The 16,866-nt window shown below is 38.1% G+C and overlaps 1 long non-coding RNA gene across 1 annotated transcript in view; it reads right to left on the reverse strand.

Moving 5' to 3' along the window:
- Window positions 1–6,112: 6,112 nt before the first annotated feature.
- Window positions 6,113–16,866, reverse strand: part of LOC113657856 — a 24,142-nt gene continuing 13,388 nt past the window's right edge. The window contains exons 2-3 of the long non-coding RNA XR_003444252.1: window positions 7,490–7,679; window positions 6,113–6,247 (exon numbers count right to left, since the gene is read on the reverse strand). This is a non-coding gene — a long non-coding RNA (uncharacterized LOC113657856). The remainder of the gene's footprint in view (window positions 6,248–7,489; window positions 7,680–16,866) is intronic.

Consider the following 16,866-nt stretch of genomic DNA (forward strand, 5'->3'; position numbering starts at 1 on the left):
AGTTGGTGAATTTAGTCAGAATGTGAGCCTAGAAAAACTGCACGTGCTCTGGGGCTTGATGTATCTCACTCCCGACGTTGACAGAGACAGAACAAAGACTCTGAGCTCTTCTGAGCTCTTTTGTTACAGGTTTGTCTAGGACCAGACTGATGATTAAACCTAGTGCTAATCGCAGCAGCTCTGTAATCACAGCCCTTTTTAACCACTAACCGAACTCAGAAATCACTGAAGCCTCATTCAGTTTATTTTCAGCAGCTAACATGCAAAACTCTCGGGTGTACTCAGCTGCTGATTGTGAACTTTGTTTTAGACACATGAGATAGTCACTTGTTTCACTGCCAACAGGAGGGTGACAGAAAGCTTTGTAAAACCTGTTGACACACTGGTCAAGCACACAATGTCTCTCTTGTTCATCCACACAGTGGTTCTTTCAAGGTTAAGCAGTGGATGAGCTGGGCTACTTTTTCTCTTGATCTCTTTAAAAGAAGTACAATGCAGAAACTGTCACTGAGAATTCAGCTAAATGATATAAGTATTGCCAATGACTGTACAGGAATCTATTATATATCTTGTGATTATTGCATGATAAGGACTTGTTACCACAGAGCCTCATGAAATCTGCTGTGTTTTACTATTGTGTGTTTACTATTGAGAAGTAAACAGATGAACACAAGTGCAGATTTTCTGTATTTATTCAAATCTAATACACATATCAAAGGTCTCAGCAGTACTCAGATGCCGGAAGCAAGATGATGATCAGGCAAATGGCAAACAGACACAAACTAGTTAAGACTGAACCAGTTATTTGTAGCAGGATATTTAAATCACAAATGAAACTGAAACATAAGCAGATGATTTAGAGCAGGTTTAAGGGATTTAACTTGTGTGATCAGTGCTAGTCCTGAAACTTCAGGAGTTTCAGAAATGGGCATAATGATCAGAGAGGATAGTGGACACGTGTTCTTCTGTAAATTTGTAAATCTGCACAATATTTACACTGGTACTGCTACTACTACTACTACTACTACTACTACTACTACTACTAATAATAATAATAATAATAATAATAATTATTATTATTATTATTATTATTATTATTATTATTATTATTATTATTAATGTATTAACTATAATGATATGCAAAACACTTAAAGACTGTTTAACTGATTATTTAATATGCCTTAAAGCACATTATTCAGTCATTACTTTGATTTGTAGATACTGTACAATGAAACTATAGTATGTATAGAGGGATTTGGACCTACTGGTAGACAAGTCTATTATATAATAAAATATACTAATGTTCTCTGAAACACTATTCTGGAGTGTTTGGGCTATATAAAGCAGAAATTTATTCCGTGTGAAACGGTACACATTATGATACTGAAAAAATGTAATATCGTCTTCTATTTGATCAAGAAAATGTGTTAGGTATTCTTATATGTTTCATTAGTAGACATTTGCTATGGAACTTTATTTCATTCTTCCTCTTGCCTCTTGTTTTACAACTGGTTAATATCTTATCATACACAAACGGTCCAAGTCCAAACTTAAAATTATCTGTGCACTAATATTATTAAGGATTGTTAGGTCAGGTTTGTGTTAGTCATGCTGTGGTGTAGACTTTCAGTGAGTAATCCAATCCAGTCTAACAGCACTGTATACACACACACACACACACACACACACACACACACACACACACACACACACACACACACACACACACACAGAGGGAGAGAACAGAGGCACCACACTGGACAACCATACTGAATGAACGGCACCAGGATTAAATACAGTATGCCTGCCCCCTCCTGGCCATCATTACCGTACAGACCCTCTACCTTTTTGTCTGTCTCTGATTCTCAGATGGTCTCTTACACACCCCTGCACTTTAGCTAACTCTCTCATACTGTTGCTTTTCTACAAGCAGATATAAAGCGTTGTGTACCTTTTTTATATTTGCTTTCATATTAGTCATTTGATTGTAAGTGATACCGCAATGATTATCACTAGCAGAATTGTTAATCCTTTTACTGTTAACTAATATGCCTCAAGATAAATTGCAAGAACAATAAGCCACAACTTTAAGGGGTTAAATTTAAGTGGGGATAATAATGTTACACCACAACAGACACAGACCCATGTCTTCATTTTGAAAATGAGTAATTTCACTTTACTCTCAAGCATTTATTACCTGACTCAATACACTGTACTTAATTTGGTCTGGTGCTAAAATGTAATTTGCCACCAAGCCAACCTGCAAACCATCCCGTACAGCAGCCAACCAATTATCCGAACCTTTCATAGACAGTCAGTTATTAATAGCATTTCAGTTTTGTCTTACTATGAAAGTGACTCCTGGATCACTCAATGACAAATAATGGGAATTATTTCCTGAACACAAATGGAGCACTTTGACTGACAGTATTGTTTTGTGCTCATTAGAGGAAGTAAATTGACTGCTAGTCATAAGCCAGCATTCATAATATTTGCACAGGGGAGGTTGTGTGCAGATTCATTTTTAAATGAATGTCTTTTGTTTGTTAGCCATGCTGGTATGCTTTTTTCAAAACAGGTCTCTGAATGACAGCCTGCCAAGTGGGGGTTCCCAGGAGGCTCTGGAACTCCCATAATGCCTCTGGAAGGATCGAGCAGGTGTATGGCCGAGAGGTGATTGGACAACAGAATAAAAGTGATAAGAATTTCAGTGGTGTGAGTCTAATGTCTGACACCTTACAAAAGGATAGAGTGCAGTTTATGGGCCAGTGCATGTGTTTATTAGTGGAATGTTTGTAGACTGATGTGGCCTTGCTAACAGTTTTCCAGCAAGAAAAGAGAATACAAATTCAGGCCTTCTGGTAGGTCTGTGTGTTTGTGTATGCATGTATGCTTGTCTACTTGCTTTGGGCCATGTGGGTAATCCCACTCCTCAACACCTCCTCACAGTGTGTGTGTTTGTGTGTGTGTGTGTGTGTGTGTGTGTGTGTGTGTGTGTGTGTGTGTGTGTGTGTGTGTGTGTGTGTGTGTGTGTGTGTGTGTGTCTTGGGGCATAGCTGAGGGCTGGTCTTGCACAGTGAATTCCGGAGAGACTTTGGCGACTGAGTCTCTTGGGAAAAAATGGCTCCAGGAGACAGACTCTCTCTTTTTCTACAACCCAAAAAGAGCATACATTTCCCTTTCACATTATCCTCACTGCCTTCTTTATTGAATAAAAAAGCATGTGTGGTGGGTTGTTTAATCTGTCCTGAGTTTCCTGTGGCATTGGTTTTCACAGGATCGAGAGGTTGCCAGCCTGTCAACACCTCCTCATCTGCCTCTCACAGGTCACATGACCCAGGTTGTCACACGTTTCCACAGGAACTGAGCACCTTCCTTCCAGGAGGACTTAGAACGAGCCACAATTTAAAGGTTTACCTTCCAATTCTTTTGTTCTTGCCTGGGTCTCTTCGCTGCTAAATCCCACATAAATACCTCTGCTGTATCAGACAGGATGTGCGGTTACATCTGTTATGATATTTAGGCAACAATATGGCTGTGCTAGAAAAATGTGCATTTCAATATTAACTGGAAAATTTATAATAAAAAAAATAAATGCTCACACTGTTTGTTAGTGTGTGTGTGTGTGTGTGTGTGTGTGTGTGTGTGTGTGTGTGTGTGTGTGTGTGTGTGTGTGTGTGTGTGCGTGTGTATGTGAGTATGTGTGGCAAAGGGTATGTGTGCTGTGCAGAAATGGTCCTCCTGAGTTCCAGTCTGCACCGTATACGCCATGATCGATCAATGAAGAGAACTCTGTCTCACTGGTGCAATGCAGATTCGCTCCAATGCCTGCCAGCAAATCCAAGGAATTCTCCTGTCAGTTTTAAACATGTGACCTAGACTCATCTTCCCGTCTGTTTCTGTCACTTCATTTAGACGTGTTTGATACACAGAATAACTAAAACACAACTAAAATACAGAAGTGTACCAGAAAGCGAGATAGAGATTTAAAAGAAAACATTTCCTCAGTGCGCAGAAATCTCACTGGTGTAATAAACTAAATAATAAAATGAATAAATTGATCATTTTCACTACATTTTTCAGTTCCTCATTGGTTTTTCTAGCCTTTGCAGCCTGTTAGTAACAGAAGGACATTAACACCTTTTAACTAAAAACATCAAGTAATCATCAGCTCTAATGTGAAACACTAAACTACTGCTCAGATGGTTATCATTGAGCAAATGTTTTTCAATCGTAGTAAAATAACAGATTTAAGGAAAAAAAAAAAGGAAAATGAAAGATAACCCTTCTGATAGAAAGAGAAACACTCTGGGTGATTTGTGATAATTTAGTAAATTGGAGCAGACAGAGAGCTTTTTGAATGGAGTCTTTTGTCAGTGGCTGTAGAAGAACAGCCAGGATCAGAAAGTGTTATTGATGCTAATGATATACTTGTGAAAACAGAGAAATAGAGCAGGTTAAACGGGAGGGGTGCGGGCCTGTGTGAAATGTGCTTACTGAGGGATCATGGGAGACTCTAGGGTGAAGGTCATAATAACAACTCTGGATCAGACAAAAATCCCAAGCATTTAGTCTTCTAACCTATGAGAAGGACATGCTGATATCCATCCCTCACTGTGATTAACACAAGATGAGGCTTTGTGAGCACTAGCAACTGGGACAGACACAGTATCATGAAATCAGTGTTCACCAATCATGAAGAAGATAAAAAAAAAAACCTAGACTCTCCTGTATTATTTATTAAACACAGATTTTATTTTAATGTTTTTGCACGTCAGTTTTTATTTATAGATGGAAACCATTTTATTTATTTTGTCTATATCTATCTATCTATCTATCTATCTATCTATCTATCTATCTATCTATCTATCTATCTATCTATCTATCTATCTATCTATCTATCTATCTATCTATCTATCTATCTATCTATCTATCTATCTATTTATCTATCTATCTATCTATATATATGGAATAGAAAGGGTCACTAAATCCATTCATTCTAAACATGGTGGTAGAATAGTGGTTAAGGTGTTGGACTACTGATCGAAGGGTTGTGAGGGTTGTGGCCACTGCTGGGCCCCTGAGAAAGGCCCTTGTAGCTTAGTTGTATAAATTGAATTAAAATGTAAGTCACTCTGGATAAGGGTGTCTGATAAATGCTGAAAATGTCAACAATCAAATCAGAATTGAGAATTTTAAAGCTCTGTGTTATAATTTCTTAAATCATGCTAAAGATCACAATTACTGGAGAAAGAAACAATTACTAGGTGTGATCTTAATTAATTACTGAAACCTTCTACAAAAGCCTGGATCCCTTTACTGGATCCCACTGGAGTCTGTGCCTGGGTCCACTGTCCTGATTGTACCCCAATGAAAGGCCTATGTTGTTATCCAGAAATAATTAATAAATGAATGATGTATCTAATGCAGTGTCATTAACATGTTAACCACTTACACATGCATGATGTGGAATTTTTTTTAATATGTTTGATGTTATAAAAGTCATTTATTTATTACACCATTAGCCAATAATTTCAAATGTATCGTGATGTAAACTAGTAAAAAGGCTACGTTCTGTCCCCAGTCTCTCACTTTCTCTCACAGTGTAGAGATCTGCATGTTAGGTTACACTTTACCACTGATGCCAAGTGCAAAGAGTGCTAATCCTTTTTTTTTAGCCATCTCATCTAATTGTTTCACTTTTAACCACACAGGGACTTACTGTCATTCTTCTCTCCGTTACCTTTTGTCCTCATTTTTTTTTTTTTAATGTGTGTCTTGTTCCTGACGTGCTGAAGATGAGTTGAGGAATTACAGGCATGTCTGAAAGATGGCTAACAGGCACAGTGGGATCATGTGTTGTGTCGACAATGGCTTTAAGTCTGGACTGATGTCACCTGGATTGTGTTACTGAGCAGCAGATATATTTCCCATGGAGTCTGCAGAACAGGGCATGAATAACATTAAACCCTAAACAGACACAACGACTAAATGATGTTTATTAATTTATGTTTGTGATCATTCATTCCTTCAGGTACAAGATCATGCATGTAATTCATTACACTACACACCAAATGTGCAGTAAACAGAAACTATCAATATTAAACAATACTTTCATGCTCTGGTTTCTTTATTTTAATGAACAGACATGGCTCTTGATGTCCTCAGTGTTGTGAAGTCATTATCCAACCGTATGCTCTCGCTCTCCTCCATCTCTCTTTGTCCACACATCATCTTTCCACTCATCCTGTCAGCAGATAAAGGAGGGATGAAGCATTCTGGGTCAGTCAAATGGAAGAGTGGAAGGACAAAAGAAGTATGTCATGTGTCATCATGAGCATGTGTGCAAATTTGTGTGTATGTGTGTGTGTGTGTGTGTGTGTGTGTGTGTGTGTGTGTGTGTGTACATTTTAGGGTTGAGCTGAAGATAGAGAGTGCAAAATATGTATGGAGCTAAAGCTGAACAGTCCTAATGATAAGGCAGACTGGATTTGGCTTCATATCCCCAGTTTACTCCAATCAACGTCAAAGCCAATGCCATTCACCCCCACACACATAAACTCACACACACACACACACACACACACACACACACACACACACACACACACACACACACACACACACACACACACACACACACACACACACACACACACACACACACACACACACACACACACACAACAGTGGGTGATATGTAAGCTTGCATTGCCAATCACTCCATGTGGAAAAATGCCTCTATCTCCAAAAATAAAAAAAGACAAACAAACAAACAAAAAACACTAAAGCGAGTAAAAGTACGATCCACATGGGAGTCTGTGTATTTGTCTTTCATGTTTTAGAAGAAATAGCTGCTTGGGTTTCTCAGAATGATTGTTTGGTGTTATCTGTTTATAATGTGGCCAGGTGAGCATTTCTTGTGAAGTGCAGCCTGCGTTTGAACCAAAGCTACCTCTGTGAGCCTGTGTGTGTGTGTGTGTGTGTGTGTGTGTGTGTGTGTGTGTGTGTGTTTTGAACAGAACAATGCCTGCAGATATGTCTCATGCACATGGGGGCAAAAAAAAATCATTGACAAACACATATGCCAAGTTCTGCTTTGCCTGACTATCAATACAAATCAACCAATAAACTGTATTTCATCTGTCTGATATTTAATGGTGACTTCTGTCAAGCTTTCACACTGTTAGAAAAGAACCTGTTAAATCGAGACATTATATAAAGGTTTTGGTTTGTCTCTCATTAGGAAACTCAAAAGAGCTTCTTATTTAAGTAGAATATATATAAAACTGTATTGTAATTAAATGTATTGTAATTTGATTTTATTTTATTTAGTCCACTGTTGAGAAAGTTTAGCTCCACATATGGACAGCTTCTGTAATGACTTCTCAGTGCAGCTGCTGAGGCATCTGGAATTCCTGTTCAAAGAGAGAAAGAGCACAAGGGGGTGGGAGGGATTAGCGTTAATACACATTGTTAGATGGCTCACCTTGCCCTCATTGGGGGATATGAGAGGATTAGCATCACATAGTGTCAAGGCCAGGTTGACTCTTCTGCCCTGGGCTGCAGTGCACAAAGAGAGGTATGAGACATGCTCTGACAATCCTGTCCACTGCCCAGTCTGCCAGCAGCCCAGCACGCTGGACCAAAACACGCCACTCTGGCGAACACGTTCATAGCTATAAAAGAATTATGGATCAAATCAAAAAGATCTAAATAGACAAAACTAAAGTAATTAGAAACTATGTTATTTACTACATTAATGAAGTTTCTATTACAATGCATGTTAACAGTGAAGCCAGAACTTAATATATGCTACACAAGGACAGGCTTCACAGGTGACCTTATATTTTTCTTCAGTTTAATAAGAGAGATTTGGAACCAGAGCAAATTATGCTTCTGCCATTTTCTGTATTTTTGTGGTTCATATTTCTGCCGTCACTATCTGTGTCTCTACTGGGAGCTAAAGGAACAAGGCCTCTGTTGGAGCCTGAGTGGCTGCTGTGAGAGCGTGTGTGTGTCTGTGTGTGAAAAGTGATGAATATTAAGGGCCCATTGTGATGAAAATGCTGCTGGCCTTTAGACACTCAGGCTTTAAAGTTATAGCCTTAGGGAGCTCCATCTGCTATAGCGTCAGACCTCTCCCCTTCAAACACACACAGAAACACACACTCATACACTCACACACTCATAAACACATGCATACACACACATACAGATTCTTTCTACCTCACAGAAATAATGCAAACTGTATGCACACACTTTTGAAACATAATTTACACTTAGTGCAGTGGAAGCGGTGGGTGCCTGTAGGTCTGTAACTCCTTTACATTATTTTATTAAGAGGGAACACACCAAATGTGACATTATTTCTTAGATTTAAAAGCCGATATTATGTTAATTTGTCTATACGCATGACAAGTTAAATGTACGCTTGTACTGAGGCTTGTCAGGGCTGAAGGTGTGAATATGTATAATTCATTGTGTGCTGGTCAGCAGATTGCAGCTAATCAGAGGTAAGTAGTGACCTGAGGCCATAGCAGTAAAGGAGATAGTACCCCCTCCCCCCCCCTCCCCCAAGACCACCACCCCTACTGCTCCCCCAACCACCACACACGCTAACACAGAATGTACAAATCATGCCTCTAAATGATCATCATATCTCCCTGTAAGTCTGCTCCAGGTGTCGCCTTCAGAGATAAGCAGTCTGTGCCACACATACTGTATGTGCGCACACTCACACAAACACACACAGACTCACACACAAACACACACACAAATGTGTGCACACACACAAATGCATGCACACAGACTCACACACACAAATGCATGAACACGCGCACAAACACGTGCACACCCAAACACACACACGCATACACAAATGTGTGCACACACATACATTTGGGGCAGTAGTGGCTCAAGTGGTTAAGGGTCTGGGTTGTTGATCAGAGGATCAAGATGCCACAGTTGGGCCCTTGAGTAAGGCCTTTAACCCGCTCTGCTCCAGGGGAACTGTATCATAGCTGCCCCTGTGCTCCAACCCCAACCTACTCAGTTGGGATATGTGAAGAAAAGAACTCTGCTGTAATGTATATGTGGTGATAATACAGGCTTATTTGTCCCCACTTCATAAGAGCACACACACACACACACACACACACACACACACACACACACACACACACACACACACACACACACACACACACACACACACACACATTCATACAGTATGTACTTCACTTACTTAATATTCAAACTGCTACTTTGACAGTAAAAACTTTTTACTGCAAATCTTCTTGTAAATGAAGGCCTTGTTTTGGTAGAAGCAAGGTGCATCTGAAGCCAGCAGGGCTACTAGACCACACTCCATCCGTCAAACAAGAATCTCCTCTGTAGATGACCACAGATGAGCATGAAACACATTACATATCCATTTGGCCATTTCAGCTGAGCTCAGAATGCTTGGAGGTCAGCAGAGGAGAGAGGATTTCCCAGCACCAACCGGCATCCAGGGATGTGGGATCTTCTTCAGTCTCTCCTTAATGCTCTCACACCGAGGATCACTGGAGCTGGACCTGTGGCCCTGGTGCAGAGCATGCTGGGACTGGGGAGATGGAGTATGTCTGGCCGGTAATGTGGTGTTAGGAGAGGCTCTGAAGCACTCATGTGTAACAGAAGCAGTAGATGGACTGAGCCATAACCTGGACTCACAGGGAGGTGCTGATGAAGGCAGTTCCAGTAATGACAGAGAAATAGAACTACAGTATGTACTGTAACTCCCTCAACCACCAAGCAACATGTTTCATTCCACCAGGGAGCTGAAACATGATCCTATATGGAAAAGCCATATTGTGACTTGCTTTACAGCACTTTTATCAAATTATGAGTTAATTTAATGTGATTACTGATTATTACTGATCACCGTGTAAGTTCTTCAGTTCAAATTGTATAAGTTATGATGAATATCAGCACTGTTGATGAAGATGTCCGCTGATAACTCAAATAATAATAATAATAATAATAATAATAATAATAATAATAATAATAATAATAATAATAATAATAGCTTTTTCTTCTTCTTCTTCTTCTTATTAGTATTTTTGTTGTTGTTGTTGTTGTTGCTATTATTATTATTATTATTATTATTATTATTATTATTATTATTATTATTATTATTATTATTATTATTATGTGTACTTCTCTGTTTCTATGCAACTGTAAAGGTGCTTTGAGACAATGGGAATTGATAAAACTGCCATACAAATAAATTGAATTAATAATAATAACAACAATAATAATAATAACAATAATATTACTATTACTATTACTATTAATAGTAATAATAATAATAATAATAATAATAATAATAATAATAATAATAATAATAATAATAATAATAATAAAAAGGTATAATATATAATAATATATTTATAATTAGTATAAATGCGTAATACTTTTATATTATTTGCCCTTATAAAATTATACAATTATGTCACTCAGAGGATGGGATCCCTTTTATGATCTTTTTCTCACCACAATTTACATTCCATTTTTATCTACAGAATTTATACATTTTTATATGTTTCTCTAAAGCCGCTTTGTGACATTGTTCATTTGTAAAAGAGCTATAGAGAAAATAATGACTCAAAATATTTCGTCATCTAAACAACTTCTTGTTTTGGATATTTATCTTGTTGCTTATTATATATCTTCTTACAACAAAAGTTCTTCACAATGACTGTATATGTGTGTGTTTGAGAGAGAGAGAGAGAGAGAGAGAGAGAGAGAGAGAGAGAGCAAGAGAGAGAGAGAGAGAGAGAGAGAGAGAGTGAGTGAGAGAGAGAGTGAGAGAGATATGGGGTATGGGTTTGAGCGGGATCAAATGAAAACACCTAAGCAACAAAAAAAGGAAAGAAAGGGAGGGTCTATGGCGGAAAACATCCAGAACATTCTGCTGAGCTAAATTATGTTTTATTTGTCGACTCCTGAGTGCAAAATCTCCCAATAATATAAACTAAATGTACAAATGCATCTGAAAGAGATTTGTTATTTTTGAATTCCTAAATTGTTTCGATTCTGCAAAAATTGTGTTCAAGCTTACTATGATTAAATGTGTAACAGTAAATCTACAAAGCCGCATCTCGTTCTTTCTTTCTTTCTTTCTTTCTTTCTTTCTTTCTTTCTTTCTTTCTTTCTTTCTTTCTTTCTTTCTTTCCCTACATCTCTTTTCAGATCAGAAGTGTTGAGTTTTGACACCAGCCTGCAGGAGAAGTGACCCACGAAGTAATTAGAGGAGGAATCCCCCTCTCTTTTTCTCTCTCTCCGTCTCCCTCTCCCCCTCTCTCCCCAATGCCGGATGGGATCAAATAAGAGCCAGTTGTGTTTACTTCCTGATCCATCAAATTTCTGTAACGATGGCTACAGCCGCCTCATCTCCTTACTGCTTCTTAAGCTGCCTGGTTTCGGAGACCAGCCTGCAGGGTATTCTCTCTTTACTGCTACACCTAACCGGATTAACCCTCCACACACACACACACACACACACACACACACACACACACACACACACACACACACACACACACACACACACACACACACACACACACAAACACACACACACACACACACACACACACACACACACACACACACACACACACACACACACACACACACACACACACACACACACAGGTGGAGGGGTCCATTATCCAGGGTGTGTTAGATGCGGACTTAATGCAACTGCAGACTTAATGCATCATCAAAAAGAGGTGAGAGAAATACCTGTCCCAGGCAAAATTATGTTCCAGCAATATTAGAAGAACGAAACTATTACATTTTGTAAGGATTAAGCTCAAAGATTTCTGCATCAGCCATCTTTACACAAGCCATGAGAAAAACTGTTCCATGTTATTTGTTAAATTTGGTAAAGCACTCTTCTTCTCCCTGTGGGCTGCTGGGATTGAGGCATGTATGTACAGACGGTAATATGTTACACTACACAAACCTCACTGCATTATATGTCCTTCTGTATGGTAACATGAGAATTCAACAATCCTAATCATATTTATAGCAACAACAAAAAAGAATTGTCTAAGGCTTTTCTCACACCACAATGACTTGACTGGAGGTTTTTTTTCTTCAAATTCTGTAATTTTTCATCTTTGCTGTTCTTAGCTCTTACTCACAAAATGCTCCTGATGTGAGACAAGGCTAGTGGGAATAATGTTGGAGTTTGTAAATACTTTAGCTCTCTCAGCAACAGTGATTGTCTGGGGCATGCTGGCGTTCGACTTTTGGTTGACGTGATTTCCTCCCTTGCTGACAAAGGACAGAATTTTGCAGCCCCTAAACTACTCACATATAGGACATACAGTAATAGTGGATCCTGTGTGTGCGCATGACACTGAGGGTGAACAGCGCAGTGTGTGAGCCAGTCTGTGAGAGCCAGGACCTGCATGCTCACACCAGACCAGCCCTGATTTAACTAGATGGATTGCCAATTACAGCAAATTAACCTTAGAGTGCCGTCTGCCACAGGAAACGTTTAACCAATTTATTTAGAGGCCTGACATACGGCAACATGATTAACCAGCGCACATCAATAGTATTTAATGACCTTATTGGATTTGTAACATATTAAAAAACTCATCATTTTACCAGCGGAGCAGCTAACTATATGTCCATGATTACCTGCAGTTTATTTGGACAGCTTGGCCCATGCGGTCTCTGGACCTCACCCATGCTCTTTTGGCTAAGAGGAGACACAGGCCAGATAACAGATGATCATGTGCTCTCTCTCTCTCTCTCTCTCTCTCTCTCTCTCTCTCTCTCTCTCTCTCTCTCTCTCTCTCTCTCTCTCTCTCTCTCTCTCTCTCTTTCTCTCTCCATGTTTTTTTTTGTTGGGTTGCCGTGGGCTGCTTTAATATTGCTTCTGCAATCTATCAATGAGGAGAAATTTCTAAATGAGATTAAAAAAAGTAAAAATAACCACAAATATTTTCAGTTCTTTTCTCCTCTCCTTGTTATATACACAATCCAAAATTTTGTGTTCTACTTACTTACCACAGATGAAAAAGTATAATTTTATAATATTAGTATATAATAACAGTAACAAACACCTAAATTGGGACCTTATAACATATTGCTACACATTGCATAATCTTTATTAAAGCACTGCAGGAGAATTTGTGTTGTGCTCAGTGTTACAACATTGTCTTTACATGAAAGAATCTGTTCTTTTTTTTATGTAGTACTGTATGTGACTAGCTTTAAATAAAAGAAGAAAAGTTAAAATAACACACACACACACACACACACACACACACACACACACACACACACACACACACACACACACACACACACACACACACACACACACACACACACAAGACAGTCTCAAATATGGATGCTTTTGCAATTTTTATTTATTTATTTATTTGTTTATTTATTTATTTATTTATGTATTTATGTACTTACTTATTTACTTATTTATTTATTCTTACACAAAGGCACAGATGTAATTAAATAATGTATCTAAATACGCAAACTAAAAGTGGTCTAACATCCCACTGGGATATGTGTCATATGTTATATTTCTGTAAAAATTACATATATATAGTTATTCCTTACATTGCAATATACTACATTATCTTTACAATGCTTTATGCGCATGCATGCGAATATACTCCTGATATTAAAAACGAATTAATAATTTCTTTAACAATTGCAGAGATTTTTTACTTAAAAAACTTCTTCTATGTTTACAAAGGTGATAATAATGTTCAGCATGTTAATGTGTCAACAACAACAACAATGATGATGATGATGATGATTATTATTATTATTATTATCATTAGTAGTAGTAGTAGTAGTAGTAGTAGTAGTAGTAGTAGTAGTAGTAGTAGTAGTAGTAGTAGTAGTAGTATTGTATCAATGCATAGCTATTGAGACAATATAAACAATGTGGTAGCTATAAAACCCAGTAAATGGCATCTATGCTCCAACACATTAATAAGTCAACTTGTGAAACAGATTGAAACATAACATCTGGCACTACAGCTGTCATTAACTCAGCTGCAGAAGATGACCCAGGTTTCCAGAAGATTTTACCAAGTGGAAGAATATGAACAGAAGGCATGAGGAACGCCATGTACATGATGTCAAAATTTTTTGACACACCATTAAACGGGCTAATAACACATTATTAGTTGGGAATGTAAAACCAGTTTACAGTGAAAGACTGAAGTGCAGGCTGTGTTTAAGAATACAATTCTAAAACTCAAGCATTCCACCTTTTTTTTTACCTTAAAGAATCAATCTTATTTAGATAATTTTATGAATTATTTAATTAATTTCTATAAACTATTAATACAAATTAAAAACTCTATGAATACACATTCATTAAGCACTTTATTAGGAACACTATATAAATACCAGGGTTGGGCCTCCTGTTGCTCTCAGTTCTTCATGGTATAGATTCCTGGTTGAAACATTGCTATGAGAGTCTCGTCCCCTTTGACATAATCACATCACTTAATTGCTGCAGTGTTTTTCAAGTGCATGTTCATCCCAAACGTGTTCTATTAAGATTCTATTGAGTTTATTCTATTAAGTTAGTGTTTGCTTTGTGACAGGGTGCATAATCATGCTGAAGTATTAGAAGATGGTAAATTGTGGTCATGAAGACATGTTCATAGTCAGCAACAATACACATTCTGGCTTTGGGATTTAAGTAATAATGGGACGAAAGTGTGTCAGGAAAACCTTCATCACACCATTACACCACCTCCACCATGGATTCTGGTGCTATTGTCACCAAATTCTGAACCTAGTAATTGTGTGCTTCAGCAGAAATCAAAATTCATCAGACCAAATTATGTTTCCTGTCTTTAACTGTCCAGTTTTGGTGAGTCTGTACCCGCTGCAGCTTCAGCTTTCTTCTCTAACAGCCCATAAGCCTCAAGGTTTGAAATGTTGTGTATTCTGACAAGTTTTTCTGCTCAACAGAACCGTACTGAGTTACTGAAGTGTTTCTGTTAACATGAACCAGTCTGGCCATTCTGTGTTGACCTGCTTCATCAACAAGAAGTTTATGTCTAAAGAAATGGATGGATTATCGTTACTGTACTAAACTCTTCTGAGTAAACGCTAACCTGAGTAAACTGTTATGGGGAAACTCTCAGGTGATCAACAGTTATACAAATATGTATTCTAGCACCAATAATCATGTCAGAATCACTGAATGACAATTTTCCCTATTCTGATGGCTGATGTGATCATTATTAAAGCCCATATCTGCAAGATTTCCTGCATTGCCCTGCTTCCACATGATTGGCTGATTAGATAATTGCATGAATGTGTAGGTGTACATGTGAACCTCAGTACCCCGAGATCAGTATCAGTATTAAAGTTCCCTCTTTAATCATCTGCACCATGCAGTGTTCTGTAAAAAGTGGAAGATTACGTGTTGAGACCTCTGAAAGGTGTTTAGTTTCCAAAGCCTTCCTTAATGGCTATAGTGTGGTGACATAAGCAGTGATTTATACAGCTACAGGAGAAGACATCGCTGCCAGGATTGCTCGAGGACAGAGCGATCATGGATATGAAGGCATGCTGTGTGTAGGAGTGTAAGTTTGGACTTGAATCATCACACACACACACACACACACACACACACACACACACACACACACACACACACACACACACACACACACACACACACACACACACACATATTCATTCTTTCTGCTCTTGATAGTGGAGCACCCTGAGAAACTCTGCCACTCATACTTCTTCTTCCTTTATATTTCCACTTCAAAGGAGAATCTGATTTGAGAATCTATTTAACATGTAAAGTGATATTAAAGACAGAAAAAAAATACTAGCTCTGGATCTTAGGGCTTTAATTATTGTATTACTTCTTCATACCTAACCCACTGCTACCCACACCACCTATTAGCCCATTAGAAAAGAGCTCTTTGTGGCCAGTGATAATTACCGCTGACACCTCCATTTAATCATTCTGCCCATTGTTAATGAAATGGCTGCTGAGATTCTGGTTGGGGAAGAGGAGCGCCTGACAGTTGGAGAGGGGAGAAAGAGAAAGGTGAGCACAGGTATGAGAGCAATGTCATCACAGCCTCCCACCTGTTTAGCCTGAAGGGCCGGCTGCAGCGAGACCAATCAAAGACAAAAGGGGTAAAAAAAAGAGAGAATGATGAAAAAAGGAGAGAAATAAGTTTGGCCCCTCTTCTAAAGGTGACATAAAAACATCACAGTGTAAACACGGGTCAGTGTTTAAGTCAAAATGAAAAGAAAACAGAAAAAAAGCCTTCTGGTGTTTTCAATTGGCTAATTAGTCCACTTTTCTGTCCAGTTACAAGCCATTTGAAAGAGAATAAAGAAAACACTAAATTATTAAATCAATGAATTATTTGGACTTGAACATTTCACATGAATAGTGAAATTTGGACTTGTAAAATGACACTAATATATTTCCAGATACACCAATTGTTACTTGTTCAATTCTATTTTCAGCTTTTTGACTGAAATATTTTCAATGTTATGTCTTAGAATCTTACATTTACAGAATTTGGTAGAGAAAATAGCAACAATTCAGATGTTGGACAAATAAATATCTTCAGACAGAACTTGTCATTTATTCATCAATGTGTCAATCCTGCATCTTCAGTATGCCTTTAATGGTTCAATAGCAGGTTTCACTGGGCATAGGCAACAATTTCTGTTTCACTGAGTTTAACCCCTAATTTGACAGAAATACATAACCCATTATGTTTCTCATGATTGTTTTGGTTATTCTTCACAGCGTGTCATTAACAGGGAAATTCCAAC

Source organism: Tachysurus fulvidraco, chromosome 25 (genome assembly GCF_022655615.1).
Source record: "Tachysurus fulvidraco isolate hzauxx_2018 chromosome 25, HZAU_PFXX_2.0, whole genome shotgun sequence".
NCBI classification, from domain to species: domain Eukaryota; kingdom Metazoa; phylum Chordata; class Actinopteri; order Siluriformes; family Bagridae; genus Tachysurus; species Tachysurus fulvidraco.